At 55.4% G+C, this 15,020-nt stretch overlaps 1 pseudogene across 1 annotated transcript; it reads left to right on the forward strand.

Moving 5' to 3' along the window:
• Positions 1 to 351: 351 nt before the first annotated feature.
• Positions 352 to 13,743, forward strand: LOC100427657 (uncharacterized; annotated as a pseudogene). Its single transcript, XR_013415704.1, has 5 exons — positions 352 to 526; positions 2,915 to 3,261; positions 3,772 to 3,898; positions 9,432 to 9,547; positions 10,884 to 13,743. The product of XR_013415704.1 is annotated as an uncharacterized LOC100427657 (transcript).
• Positions 13,744 to 15,020: the final 1,277 nt, after the last annotated feature.

The following is a 15,020-nucleotide window of genomic DNA, read 5'->3' on the forward strand; positions in this document are numbered from 1 at the left end:
GTGCGTGCGCGTGATCTGGTTTCTGCTCTCTGGGAAGTGAGTGACCGTGCGGGGCAGTGGCAGCTGGCGACACTTGTGGGCTGTTGGGCACCAGCCTGGGGCGAGCGCTCACACCTGTCGGCGGGCGCGCGCACCTGTGGGGCTCGCACAATACCTCCGAGCTCGCTGTGGGGGCGGGGCCTCCCGGGCTGGCCAATGAAAAGCCGGCACTGGGTCGCAGGCGCCCGCGAAGCGGGGGCGGAGCCTCCAGCACCGGCCAACGGGGATCTGGCTTCGGGATGCGGGGCGGGGCCCACCCGGTCGCAATTCGCTGGGCCTGGGGCACAGCTTCTTCCCGGACGCGTTCTCCGTGTGTCCCGAGTCCCGGCGGCCCCGCGAGCTCGGTCCGTGCGGGGAAAGCGGGGCTGACGCCGTCTGCGGAGAGAACTGTGCAGCCGGGCTTGTGTGGGGCCGCGCGCAAGGGCAGCGGCGACTCCCTGCCCAGGCAGGCCAGCACAGGGCTATGGCCGAGGCGGCTGCGCCTTCGGTAGGGGCGACTGTCATGGAGGCGTGGGGACGTGGAGCCGAGTCCTGAATTCGCCAGGAGGATGTCCCACCCTCCACCATCCCCCGCCACCTCCTGGAACTGGGGAGGGCTTAGCCCGGGTGGCAGGAGGAGGACAAGGACTCCTAAGGCCACACGATAAACTCCCTTCTCGCTCTTCATTTCCTTGCCTGTGGAATAAGGCGAATGGCCCTAAACACAAGATTTGGAGGTCCCTCCTGCCCTGATATCCACTGGACCTGGCTCTGAGGGCGCGGTGGACTGTGGACATCTTCATTCCAGACCCTCCAAGGTTCCTGTTTCAGGATCCGCCTTTTGGCACTTGCCCCCACCCCGCCCCACCCCGCAGTCGACCATCTCAAAGATCCACCCCTCCTGCCAAGCTGAGACCAATGCCATGGCCTGGGGAGGGATGTCCGCTGCAGTCTGGTGGAGCCAGAGTCTGGCTCCTGACTGTGAGGTGGACTCTAGACTTGAGCTCTGATTCCAGTCTGGAGGATTCTGATGCCTGCCCACTCTTTCCAAAATTCCCTGACAAGTCCTTCTGGCTGCTGCTGAGGGGATCTGCATTGTGAGGACTTTTGGTTAGGGGCTTCAGGCTCAGGCTTGACCTAGGCCATTGCTGGCCTGCATAAGAACTGTTGAGATTTTCATAGGTCTTTAAAGGTAGAGGGGTCATCTCCTAGTATAAATAGCTTTGCAGTGGTTTTGGATCCATTCCTGGGTGGCACATTTGTGGCAGGGCATTGCAGGGAGGTGAGGATGTTAGCCCCTAATTTGAAGACGGTGCTGCCTCCTCTGGGCTCCACTTCATTGTATCAGACAGAGGCCAGACTTGAGGATGGAGAGCCATGGTGTGAGAGGAAGGAAAAGGCCAGGTATCTGGTGTCTGGTACTTGTATGTGTGGGACACTTTGCTGAGTATGTTTATTGGGGAGGTCTCTGAGAAACTCAGTTGCACAGAATTAGATTAATCAGTCTCTGGTTCTTAACACATTCAGATCACTGGTCCATAGCCTTTATATTTGTTTTTAAGAATATAACATAGGCCGGGCGCGGTGGCTCAAGCCTGTAATCCCAGCACTTTGGGAGGCCAAGACGGGCGGATCACGAGGTCAGGAGATCGAGATCATCCTGGCTAACACGGTGAAACCCCGTCTCTACTAAAAAATACAAGATATTAGCCAGGCGAGGGGGCGGGCGCCTGTAGTCCCAGCTACTCGGGAGGCTGAGGCAGGAGAATGGCGTAAACTCGGGAGGCGGAGCTTGCAGTGAGCTGAGATCCGGCCACTGCACTCCAGCCTGGGCAACAGAGCAAGACTCCATCTCAAAAAAAAAAAAAAAAAAAAGAATATAACATGTGCTAATGTCATACACCGTGAGTGCTTTTTCATATCTTCAGTGTGTTTCATCCACACAGCCACCTTAGGAGTGAAGGAAGTTAGGATATCCCTGTAAGTGAGAACATAGAACCTTAGATAAGTTATGCGGCTTGACCTCAGGTTGTGCAGGATTCAGATGGCAGGAGAGGCACCGAGTCAAGTTCTAGGTGAGTTCCATTTCCAGGAGTGCTCCCTTTATACCTCAACTGTTCCCCACTGGGGCATTCCTGGATTTAAAATTTTATTTCCAGCAATACATAATACATTTTCTGCCTCCTGTGAACAGGATATTCCTTGTAATGTTTCCTTGTTCTTTTCTTTTCTGCTTTCAACTTTCTCTGGCCCCTGTTGCCTGGCAGCTAGGAGGGTGGAGACCATCCTGGGGCTGGTTGACAAGGCACCTGGATCATGGGGATGTGGTGTCAGGCAGGGCAGGAAGTCACACCAGTAGATGTCAGGGTGGATGGGCCTTAGAGATCGCCAAGGCGGAACAACAGGCCTTTCTCCCCGTGAGCCCACTAAGGGGTGTGGACTTGTTCTAGAAGAAGTTGAGGACTCAGATTGCTGCCTGGGTGTGCATTGGACCCCGGGTCCCCTGGCAGGTGTTCTGGACTTGGGCTTCTCACCATTTCTTGGTTCCTGCTTCTGGCCATGTTCCCTAGTTGGTTGAGTAATGGGCTGAGCTAATAGAGGCAGTGAGTGGTAGAGCTGGGATCCACTCTATTCATTTATCATAGTAATGTTGGTTATGTCATTTTCCATTGCCCCTGGGTCTTGGTTCAGGATTCTTCTCATGGGGGCTTTGTGGGGCCCAGTGTCTGCTGTCTTTGACTATTAGGTGGGGTCTGTTTGGGGGTCTGACCAGTGAGGCCCTCTGGCATTCAGAAGACGTCTTCCCCATTCTGGAGAATCCTGACCTTCCTGTGTCTGGTAACGGCTCTGGGCTGCTCTCCTGGTGGCTGACTCATGAACTTGTGTCTGGTTGCAGGACTGGTATATGCAGACTGACCTCCAGGGAGAAGCCCAGATCCGATCTGCAGAGGTCTCCCTTCTGGCTATCGTGGCTGCTGTTCAGGTGGTGGAGAAGAAGATGGAACCCCAGGCTGCCTGGCTACAGAGCCTGGAGGGACGCACACGGACAGCTGGCTGACTGCGAGAAGGTGGCTGTGAAGTTTGGGAACCAAACTGTCGCTCAGGCTGGAGGGCAAGTGGGCCATGTTGGGGACTCTGCTGCAGGAGTACGGGCTGCTGCAGAGGCAGCTGGAGAACGTGCTGTGCAACAGAAACTTCTGGATCCTGTGGCTGCCCCCAGGCAGCAAGGGGGAGGCCCCCAAGGTATAGGAGCTGGGTGTGGGTGGAGAGGCCCTGCCTGGATTCTGTAGGGTTACCATATGCATAGTGGAAGGAGCCCCCTGGCTCCCAAAGCCTGACCTCTGGGCATCCAAGGCAGTCACTAGTTGACTTTAAAGGGCTTGAAAAATGTCAGAAGAAATTGTGACACAGAAAAATGTCTGCTTTGGAGGATGGAATGGGGTTTGTTGGGAGAGAAATGGTTGTGCAGCAGTGGTTGTACATGATCTCTGAGAGTGAGGACTGGCACAAGTAGGAGATACGTGTGCCTGGGAGAGGGGAAGAGAACCCAGGAGCCCTGATCATGAATCCCCTTAGTCACTGGTTCTGCCCTTTAGCCGAAGGCGTTGTGATGGAGTTGAGTTTGCATTTGCTTAGTAGTTTGGCCTGCGATGCCCACTGCTTCGGGGGAAGGGAGAGGAGACTGGAGTTGGTTTTGGCTGCTCCCTGAAATGGTTGTTCCTCATGGTGGGTGCAGGCAACCTGTACTTCCAGGTGCCCATGACTCCTGAAGACACGGGCGGGTATTTCTCAGAGCAGCAGGGTGGCGGCCTGGAGGACTCACAGAAGGAGCTCTACAAACGTGTTGTGAAGGGGAGCTGCGAGACCCTGAGCTCCCTGGGTAAGAGGCTGGTCTCTGGGGGCCTCCACACCTTGGTTTTACTCCTTTACTCAATCACACGAGACTTCTGAATCTCAGAGCAGGAAGCACGTAGAGATCATTTGTTCAGCCCTCTATCTTCAGGCAGGTAGAGGGTATCCGTCATTCTCATTTTGCGGTTTTATGTAATGAAATGCAGAGGTTATATGACTTGCCCCAGGTCTCATGGAGTAAGTGAACTGGAATCTGCTCCTTGCTGTCCTGCCCTTTATGTGGTGCCAGAGGCAGGTCCTGCGTGCACGCCTGTGGCTTGCCAGCCTGTCTGCTCCTGGGGAGCTGGGGCCTCCCCTGGTTTACATCTGCATCCCTAGGACTCCCAAGCTGCACTCTGCACACTGAGTTCTCAGGTGATTCCTGCTGAGCAAAGACGGATGGACTGTAGGCCTGCTTTTTTTTTTTTTTTGAGATGGAGTTTCGCTCTTGTTGCTCAGGCTGTAGTGCAATGGTGTGATCTCAGCTCACCACAACCTCCGCCTCCCAGGTTCAAGTGATTCTTCTGCCTCAGCCTCCTGAGTAGCTGGGATTACAGGCATGTACCACTAGGCCCAGCTCATTTTGTATTTTTAGTGGAGATGGGGTTTATCTATGTTGGTCAGGCTGGCCGTGAACTCCCAACCTCAGGTGTTCCGCCCGCCTCGGCCTCCCAACGTGCTGCGTGAGCCACTGTGCTCGGCCAGGTCTGCTTCTTTTTTTTTTTTTTTGAGGCAGAGTCTCGCTCAGTCGCCCAGGCTGGAGTGCAGTGGCGAGATCTTGGCTCACTGCAAGCTCCGCCTCCCGGGTTCACGCCATTCTCCTGCCTCAGCCTCCCAAGTAGCTGGGACTACAGGTGCCCGCCGCCACGCCCAGCTAATTTTTTGTATTTTTAGTAGAGACGGGGTTTCACCGTGTTAGCCAGGATGGTCTCGCTCTCCTGACCTCGTGATCCGCCCGTCTCGGCCTCCCAAAGTGCTGGGATTACAGGCGTGAGCCACTGCGCCAGGCCCTGGCCTGCTTTTAAGGATGCCCCAGGTCCAGAAAACGAGGGCCAGCCCTGGGAAGTTCGGTCCTTCAGGCAGGTGTGTGTCTTCATGTGAGACTTGATCAGACGTGGGTTTTTGTAGCTACCCTACTCCCAAGCTCTCCTGCGTGCACCTGGAATTCTCACTGCTTTGGGCAGGGTGAGCAGTTGGCTTTTTGTCCACTCTCTCCCCTTGTTGGGAGGCTGAGGCCCAGAACACAGTGCCTTCCCTCCCTTTGCCTGGCTGCAGAGGTTCCTCCTTCAGAAGAGGGTCCCAGTGTGCTGTGGGAGGCAGGGTGAGGAGGCTGGCCGGCCTTAGGCGGGGAAGGAGAAGCATGTGGAAGGAAGGGCAGCAGGAAGCCTGAGCCTGACTGCCAGGAATGGCCAGCCCCATTTTTGGGCCTGAGTTTCCTCATCTGTCAGGACTAGGTGCCTTGTCTGTGTGGGCAATGGATGGGAACCCTTTCTCTCGGTCTCATGGCACTTACTTCTAGTCCACGAAAACTGAGAGGCCTTGCCCACCCTACTCTCCATGCCCCTCAACACATGCCTTGAAGAGGAGTAAGTCCTGCTCCAAGCCTGGCGGAAAACCCTCCTTTCCAAGTCTGCAGAGGACAGCCCTGCCGCTGGCCTTTTCCTCCCTGCAGGCCGGGCCACCACCAAGCCAGATCTTCTGGCGCCAGTGGAGAAAGGACACCAGGCAGGCAGCTGCAGCCTGCCCAGTGCGGAGAGGGGCCAGAGCCCGGGCCCTGGTGAGTCCCTTAGGGTGTAGGCGGACCTGGGCCTCTCTACGTGCATCTGGTAAGGGCATCTGGTGTCAGGAGGCCCCCCTGGCGAAACAGAGGCAGAGGTGAGGGTGGGGGGAAGTGAACTGCTGGGCCTCACAGCTGGCGGTCAGGGCCAGACCTGGGTGTTCTGACACCCAGAGGACCTGGGCCATTTCCCACACTCCATGTACCTTTGGAGCCATCGTTTGGCCTGAGACCACTCTGAAGGCTTGAGGGGAAGGGCAGAGGGCATAGCAGATACCAGGGAACCTGAGGCAGGCTGTCGTGGTGCGTGCAGGGTCCCGGGAGGAGCGACAGGCTGGCGGCCTCCGTGAGACCTGCCCTGACGCTGCGTCTGCTCCCAGGGCCCTTGGTGCCTGCATGTGTGTCCTCCTCGCTTTGCAGCCTAATTCCTGCTTCCTCTCCTTGGGTGAAGGGACTGAGTCTTGCTGTAATATCCCCCTCCCCTGGCACCTTACACAGTGCCTGGCATGTACTGGGATTATAAATAATAAATAATTATGAAATGAATGGTGAACCAGAATAGGAGCTCAGTTTTCTCCATTTTTCAAATAATAGCATTGGATCAGAATGCAGTTTTTTATTTTTTATTTTTCATTTTTTTAAGGCGAGAACCCTTTATTCCAGTGACAACCAGAATCATATAACATGGGGGACAGTGGGACTATTCTGGCTGAAGGACAGGAACCCTGGAGCTGGTTGCTCGGAACACAGCGGGTCATGCCAAGACACTGCTCCTTGCTTTCTAGATTCTTAGATTTGGGGAGGAAGGCTCCCCTGTGAAGCAGACTCTTTGAGTAGGTAAATTAAGTCACAGTGAGCCTAGAGTGGGGAAGAAGGTGGGAGTTGACAAGGGTACTGAGTGGCTGGCATGTAGGTCCAAGGCTGAAAGTGGCATTTCCAGGCACCTGCAGGGGACGGGGGCACCACAGAGAAAGCAGGGTTGCGTAAGGGGCGGGTGTGGCAGGATGCAGGTCACATAGCCTGAGCTGGGGAGCCCTGAGCGAGAGGCCAGCTGGGTGGAGTGTGGCTCTTGTGAGAGCTACTACAGCACTGAGGGCTATTACAGCAGCAGCCTGGCCAACAGCTCCTCCCCTGTGGTGCAGGGAGGGGAGCTGGGCCCAGGCACTGCAGCCACCCCGGCTCTTGGACTGGCCCCCCACAGCAGGTGTGGGCAGGACTGGGGTATGTTCAGAGGCTGTGGCTGGTGCCACAGTCCCCAGGGCTGAGCAGCTCCTAGGGGGATGCAAAGCAGCAGGCAGGGCCTGGCCAAAGAGCCCCAGGCACGACTCTGCCATGAGGCTGGGCTTGCACCTGAAGGCAGCTCAAGGAAGTGTGGTGGCTGGAGGAATGAGGGCTGTTCAGGGGGGTTAGGGTTGCCCTGCGGTCTGGGTAGTCCTTGCCATTCTAGCAGTCACTTCTTGTTTTCCACTCTCCGTAAGCTTTTCCAGATTTCTCCAGGAGAGAGCTTTGTTTACCCCCAGGACTAGGCCTCACTCCTAAAAGCTGCTTCTAAACCCTTTGCGGGCAGGCCCCAGACGGTGTGGGTGCAAGAAATCCTGCAGGCCCTAGACGGTGTGGGTACAAGAAATCCTGCAGGCCCCAGACGGTGTGGGTGCAAGAAATCCTGCAGGCCCCAGACGGTGTGGGTGCAAGACATCCTGCAGGCCCCAGACGGTGTGGGTGCATGACTGCTTTATCTGTTGGATGTTTCCATAGGCAGGCTCTTCCTGCCAGAATTCTAGAAGCAGTGTAAACGGGCTGCTCATTCATTAGGTCTGGGCGGGGTCTGGGCACTGGACTTTCAACACTTCCCTCCCGTGATTCTGGTGTCGTTAGTTTGAGGACCAAGGCTCAGAGATCCCTCTGAACAGAAAGTGACCCGCCTCTGGCCGTTGAAAGTGTCTGTGTTTTGATTATGCAAATAGATTCCTACACGAGTACGTTCTTACTAAGCAATGTGGAGGTCATGGGCAAAGCTAAGCGGCTCCTGCTGGCCGCTCGCCCAACCCTAGGCCCCTCCCAGGGTAGCCACTGTTACGATTTTGCTGCATAACCTTTCAGGCTATTTTCTCATGCATATACATACTTGTGTGTACTGTAGAAAAATACAAGGGTTAAGAACACACAGATATAGTCTACATATCTTTTGCAGTTTGCTGTTTTCACTCAACAATATGTCTTAAGGATCTTTTCGTGTTGATACATTTTGATCAACTTCCTCTCTGAAACGGTTTCCAGGGCCCTGGTTAATTGTGAAGGCAGCCTGGTGTGTGGCAGCCGGGCTGGGCTGGTGTCTTCAGAGTGGCTGTGTCAGAAGTGCCTCGTATATGACAGAAAGAAGTGGGCTGTGCCCTGGCTATAAAACCTGGCAGCATTGGGCGATTGGACAGCAGTTAGATATGGGTGACTTGGAATGTTCCCCATTCATTCATTTATTTAACAAAAAATGTGCCTACCCTGTGTCAAGCCTGGAGCAGGAAGAGGAGCAGTAACTATTCCCTGATCTTAAGATAGGCCTTAGAGGTGGGCACAGATTGGTGAGGTCGCCCAGTCCTTGAAGGACACCCACCTGAGGGCACTGTAGGATCTGTGGCTGCTGTAACAGAGACTGAAGAAAACAATGAAACCAAAACCGCAGCTTCCACGTGGCCGGGGATGGTCTTCCTCCCGACAGAGCAGCTCACAGGCCCCGGCTCCTTCCAGCCTATCGCTCCACCTTTCCTGGGGCCAGGCCTTGTTACTGTGGTTCGAGATGGCCCGCAACCATGCCCGTGGCCCTGTTGAAGGAAGCAAGGGGATGGGCTGGGGCGGGGGGGGGGTGCCCTTTCCCTTTTCGTTTTAGTTGATGCCTTTCCCTTTAACCAAACACTTTGGTTTCTTTTTTTTGTTGTTGTTGAGACAGAGTCTCGCTTTGTCACCCAGACTGGAGTGCAGTGGCCGGATCTCAGCTCACTGCAAGCTCCGCCTCCCGGGTTCACACCATTCTCCTGCCTCAGCCTCCCGAGTAGCTGGGACTACAGACGCCCGCCACCTCGCCCGGCTAGGTTTTTGTATTTTTTAGTAGAGACGGGGTTTCACCGTGTTAGCCAGGATGGTCTCGATCTCCTGACCTTATGATCCGCCCGTCTCGGCCTCCCAAAGTGCTGGGATTACAGGCTTGAGCCACCGTGCCCGGCCCACTTTGGTTTCTTGTACATTTAGTACTTACTGTGCAATGTTTACTTTATAAACATTGACCCATTTAAGCTTATTCCAACTCTCAGTTTCCTCATATCATAGATGAAGAAACGGAGGCAGAGAGAGGTGGAATCCAGTGTCAAAGATCCCATAGCTGGAGGAGGCAGCGCCCTCACATCCGTTAGCCAGACCAGCCACAGGGCACATCTCCTTACAGGGAGGCCTGGCAACAAGTCTGGAGTCTAGGTGGCCACATGCCCAGCAAGACACCAAGTGCTCTGTTAGTGTTGAAGCGGGGTGGATAGCATTGGAAGATGGCTGGTCATCCCCGTCACAGCTCACAGCCCATCATTCACAGGCCAAGCTCCCCTCGCTGCCATGTCACACGTCCCCAGGATGTGCTGTGCCTTTGCTGGTACCTACAGTTCTGTTGGGAGTCTCTTTGGGGTCGTGGTCCCAACAGAGGCTGTGAGAGGAAAGATGCCCCGTGATACCTGCTGCCCTCAGGGCCTCTTCCTCTTTCCCTTAGACGCAGGCCAGCTGGAAACACCCCAGGAGTTCCGGCCTGGATCAAGCAAGAGGCAGGAGCAAGTGGGAGGAGCCAGCAGGGCCCACAGGAGACCACTGTGGCACACCTGTGCTCAGGTAAGGCGTGCTGGGCTGTGTCTCCCCAGGCCTGTATCCCTGGGCCTTAGGAGACATGGCGTCCCCCGGGGGGCCTCCCAGCGCCTCTAGCAGGGCCTCCTCCTGCGCCAGGCTCCTGAGGGAAGGCAGTGCGCAGCCTTGGCTGTGTCTCTGCAGAATCTTGTGTGCTTGCTGCGTGGTGTCCTCCCATGCAGTTGTATGAAATCGTTCTTTTATTCCTGAACCTGCTTCCTGTTCATTTCATGAACTCATCTGTAGGAGCATGGTGCTGGGCGCCGCAGGGGCTCATTAATGTGTGAGACACAGATCACTCAGGAGAGAGAAGATGAACACACAGTACGCAGTGGGAAGGGGCACCGTTGTGTCTACAGCCAGAGAGCCCTTTCAGGATCTGATCCAAAAGACGGCCAGTATTCTTTTTTTTTTTTTTTTTTGACACGGAGTCTTGCTCTGTCTCCCAGGCTGGAGTACAGTGGCCAGATCTCAGCTCACTGCAAGCTCCACCTCCCGGGTTCACGCCATTCTCCTGCCTCAGCCTCCCGAGTAGCTGGGACTACAGGCGCCCGCCACCTGTATTTTTTAGTAGAGACGGGGTTTCACCGTGTTCGCCAGGATGGTCTCGATCTCCTGACTTCGTGATCCGCCTGTCTCGGCCTCCCAAAGTGCTGGGATTACAGGCTTGAGCCACCGTGCCCGGCCGACGGCCAGTATTCTAAAAGCACCTATGCTTACGATGTGCAAATAGCTGAAGGTGTTCTTTCAACTGTAGTAAAAAGGGTGTCTTGGTGGCCACAGGCGGCCCGGATGAAGGTGCTGCTGGGGAAAATGTCACCACACTGGTCTTGGGAGGCTCCGTGAGAGGGAGGTGGGACTTGAGAGGGGCTTAGAGCCTGGGTGAGAGGCAAAGAGGAGGCCAGAGGTGTTCTGGGTGGAGAGGACCCTCGGGCCGAGGCTCAGAGGTGGATGAACGGGGTAGCCTTAGGTGGAACAGCACAGGGTGGAACCCGGCAGAGGACAATGGGAGCTGAAGGAGGCTAGGCCAGAGCAGGGCCTTTAGTGATGCTGGAGCCCCGGGCTTCAGACTCCAGGAGAGCCAAGGGCGGGTGGCCTGGCTGCAGAGTCTGTGGCAGGGAGGCCTCACTCGCTGTACCCTTCTGTGTCCCTTCCCTGCAGAGACCTGTCTGAGCCGCAAAGAGGAGTCTGGAGGGAGGGTCCGAGGGACACAAGCCAGCCTGGGCTGCTGGAGGGGGGCCTGGCAAGGAGGGCTCTCGGGGAAGCACCTGTGGGGGTCTGCTTCCTGACCCCAGGGAGCGAGAGGTGGCCTTCCTCCCTCCAGGCCCTCCAAGCCAGGCTGAGCCAGCTGCTAGGGGCATGGAGCAGTGCCCACCTTGCGCCCAGCGGGGCCAGAGCTTCGGCTGGAAGGAGCTCAGCCCACAGCAGGAGTGCGCGCATCATGCCCCACGGCCTTTCGCTAGTGCTCAGTGTCCCAAGAGCTTCGCGCACTGGGCCACCCCCGCCAGCCACCGCCAGGCGCATGTGGCCCAGCGCACCTACACCGGCGCCAGATGCAGTAAGACCTTTGTCCACCAGTCGACGCTCGCACCCACTACCGCACGCACATCGGGGAGAAGCCCTACGAGTGCGCCGAGTGCGCCAAGGTCTTCGGCGGCCGGCGGCCTGTCCACGCTGCTGGAGCACCGGCACACACACATCAGCGAGAAGCCCTTCCAGTGTGCGCAGTGCGACAAGCGCTTCACGCGCCTGGCCAACCTGACCGTGCACCAGAGGGTGCACTCGGGCGAGCGCGCCTTCCAGTGCGCCCAGTGCGGCAGGCGATTTGCGCAGAAGCCCGGCTTCCTGCGCCATCTGTGCGGCCACTCGCAGGAGAAGCGCTATCCTTGCAGCCGGTGTGGCGAGAGCTTTACCTGTCCCTCCTGGCTCATGTGTCACCAGGACAGCCATGCTGGTCATGTTTCTCCACCTTGCCTGGTTTGTGAGAGGGACTCCCCGATCGACGAGCCGCCCACGGGCCTCAGGGATGCAGTGCGGGGGAGCGCCACTGGTGATCCTTCTGCCGCATTCAGATTTGAGGGCACCGGTACAGAGCTGAGCCTCAGGAGGTGCCCTGGGGACAGGCAGCGGAGCAGTGGTGATCAGGAAGGTCTTGCGGGGAGTCCCTTGGACAGTTCTTTTTCTCGTGTGAAGATGGAGAATGTGGGTAGCACCCAGAGAGCTCCCTAAAGGGGCTCTGAGGGCACAGGGGCAGTTGGTGCCCCTTAAATCCAAGCGGCCTCTGCTGGGGGTCACTTCTTGACCAGGTCGAAGTATTCTGGCCATGGTCATGGCTTCCCAAGGGAGGGCTGTTCTCCCAGGCACTGCGATTGCCCACGGGGCTTCTCATCGCAGGGAGGCATGCAGGGAGGCAGGGATGTGGCCGCGATAGAGGCCAGTCCCAAACACCTGAGCCTCACTGAGGGGAAGACCTGGGCTGGGAGATGGGGTGGGCAGGAGTGGCCGGCTTTGCCTTGTTCTATTAGGGGAGTGATTTTCAGAGACAAAGGTTCCAGTTAGGAGATGTGATTACTCAGTGCTTTGAAGGGACATCCAAGGTATTCACCCTTAGCCATAGCCGTTGATTTCCTGGATACTGACTGTGAAGATTCTAAAGTGCTTCCTAGGGTGGACAGTGGTGGCAGGAGGCCTTGGACGGAGTCCAGGCCAGGCCCAGCCTCCTGTTTAATAGGCTGAGCCCAAGCATCCCTCAGATGTGAATGCAATAGCCTTGGTGAGTTGTAAAATGTTTCATGGAAACTTTCACTGACTTCTGCCCCCGCCGGGCACGGTGGCTCAAGCCTGTAATCCCAGCACTTTGGGAGGCCGAGACAGGCGGATCACGAAGTCAGGAGCTGGGAAAGGCAGCTTTGTGGGACATGTGTCCCAGAAGGGCCTGGGCTGGCTGTGGCCCAGTGCTCAGGACCAGCCATCTTGGCTCTTACAGGGCACTGTCCAGTTGGTGTAGTATTTGCCTTCAAGCCGTTGTTGGAGCAGGCAGGCAAAGGGGGCTTTCTGAGGATCCAACCTGTGCCAGTCACTGGGATACAAAGAAGACTGAGGCCTGGTTCCTAGCTGTGGGGCTGGGAGGGGTATCTGACGTCAATGGTGGCACCTGGCAGAGGACACACAGACACCAGCAGGCAGCAAGGGCTGCAGTAAATGTTGCAGAAGCACCTAAAGGTTGAGCAGAAGGGAGGTAGGAAACCTGGACGTGGGCTGCCAGCAGCTGAGAAGCCCCCCTGAGATCCTGGTGACCCCACTACCATCTGAAGATTTAGGCCAATCACTAGGGCTTTTCAGGCAGGCCCTTATGGTGGCCCGCCAGTTTGGGACCCTCCCATTTTGATACATTAGTTCCCCCTCAGCTACTGGAGATCTCAGCCACAACTGGGCTCTAGCTGTGACCCAGACTCTGCCAGGATTCTCTAGATCCTCAGCTGTCAGATAATCCCGTGTCCCCCTCCTCCTCCCCACTAAACCCCCAGTGCTTGACATGAATGCATGTGTGCTTCCTAGGACTAGAGGCCGGTGCTGTCTCTGTCATTGCCCTCGCTTTAAGGGACACACGAGCAGATGGTAGCAAGCCCTGGAGAGCAGCACTCGGGCAAGTGAGGTGGCTCTGGCACTGGCCTTGGACTTTCATGTTTGTAGCTTGAGTTGGTTTTTATTGGAAGCTCTGTGATTTACATAATCACTTACAACCTCTGTAAATAAGGAACCATGTATGAGGAATTGTAAATTTCCTCTCTCCCCCTTCTTATCCTGTCTGTGATCTTGTTTGTGATGCAGTAATGATATTCCACTCTAGGTTCCTATGATCAGGGGTGAAATACAGTGATTTTCACCTGTGCTTCCATTCTGAAGCTCTGAAAAGAAGTACTGGATGGACTGAAGTCCAGGACAATGTCCCAAAGAAAGGCAGAGTCCAGGTGGGCTTGGAGGACCAAGGCCTGGATGGGCACTGGAGGGCAGAGGCCTCAGTATCATCGCCCGGAGGGCACAGGCCTATGTCAACGCCTGGAGGGCACAGGCCTCAGTGTCAACGCCTGGAGGGCACAGGCCTCAGTGTCCAGCACTGTGCCCTGCACATGGAAAGCCCCTATGTTTGTGGAATGAATGAATAAAAATGTTTTCATAAGTGATGCAATTCTCAATTTTAATGTCATTGATCTGATAATGCAAATTTTAACAACACATCTTTACCATTTCCTGCCTTCAATAATAGTTGTTAATACATTTCCAGTATTTCATTGAATCTAAGATCCATTGATTGTAAGACACACTCTTATTTTCTACTTCACTAAGCAAGGGAAAAAATGTGTCAATTTCACCATGACTCTTCTCAATGCGGGATGACAACTAGCTAGGTGGTGATGTGTGAGCCACTGTTACTATTCTTGACAATGTCAGATCAAGTGATTCATTTCTTTGTTGAGACAAGGAGTGGAGTGGCACAGTCACGACTCACTTTACCCTTGACCTCCCAGGGCTCAGGTGATCCTCCCACTTCAGCCTCTCGAGTAGCTGGGACTACAGGTGCACACCACCATGCTGGGCTAATTTTTTTTTTTTTTTTGGGTAGAGACTCAGTTTCACCATGTTGCCCAAGCTGGTCTTGAACTCCTGGGCTCAGGCAATTTGCCCACCTCATCCTCCCAATGTGCTGGGATTATAGGAGTGAGCCACTGTGCCCAGCCAAATGATTCTTTTTTTTTTTTTTTTTTTGGTCCTGAGATGGAGTCTTGCTTTGTCACCCAGGCTAGAGTGCTGTGGAGTGGTCTCAGTTCACTGCAACTTCCATCTCCCAGGTTCAAACAATTCCGCCTCAGCCTCCTGAGTAGCTGGGATTACAGGCACATGCCACCACATCCAGCTAACTTTTGTATTTTTAGTAGAGACGTGTTTCACTTGAACTCCTGACCTTGTGATCCGCTTGTCTTGGCCTCCCAAAGTGTTGGGATTACAGGCGTGAGCCACCATGCCTGGCCAATGATTCATTTTTAACAAAGGTCCTAGAAGTGTAAAAATGAACCAAGAACAGCATTGGGTCCTATCAAGATGGGCTACCAATACATCGTATCCTAGACAGCTCTTGAATTTGGAATCCCATCATTTCTGTTGGTACCAGAGAGCTCAGTTTTGTGATAGCAGCTCCCATTGTCAACCCCAGCTACAGACAAATCACCCTGAGACACCTGAGCCTCCCTCACCTTAATAAGGTGAGGCACCTATTGCAGGGAGGAGCCTCTGGTCCTTTAGGTCCTCTGGTCTCATGTAGCAAATTTATTGATTAGGACCTGTTCCGGGTCTCCTTCCTAGAGCACAGTCCAGAGTCCTGGGGGAAGGCGTCCACACCAGCACCCTCTCCAGCTCATATCCATCCTGTCCCTGACGATCCAGAGCCCCACGCTGCTCTGAG

Source organism: Macaca mulatta, chromosome 3 (assembly GCF_049350105.2).
Source record: "Macaca mulatta isolate MMU2019108-1 chromosome 3, T2T-MMU8v2.0, whole genome shotgun sequence".
Lineage (NCBI taxonomy): Eukaryota > Metazoa > Chordata > Mammalia > Primates > Cercopithecidae > Macaca > Macaca mulatta.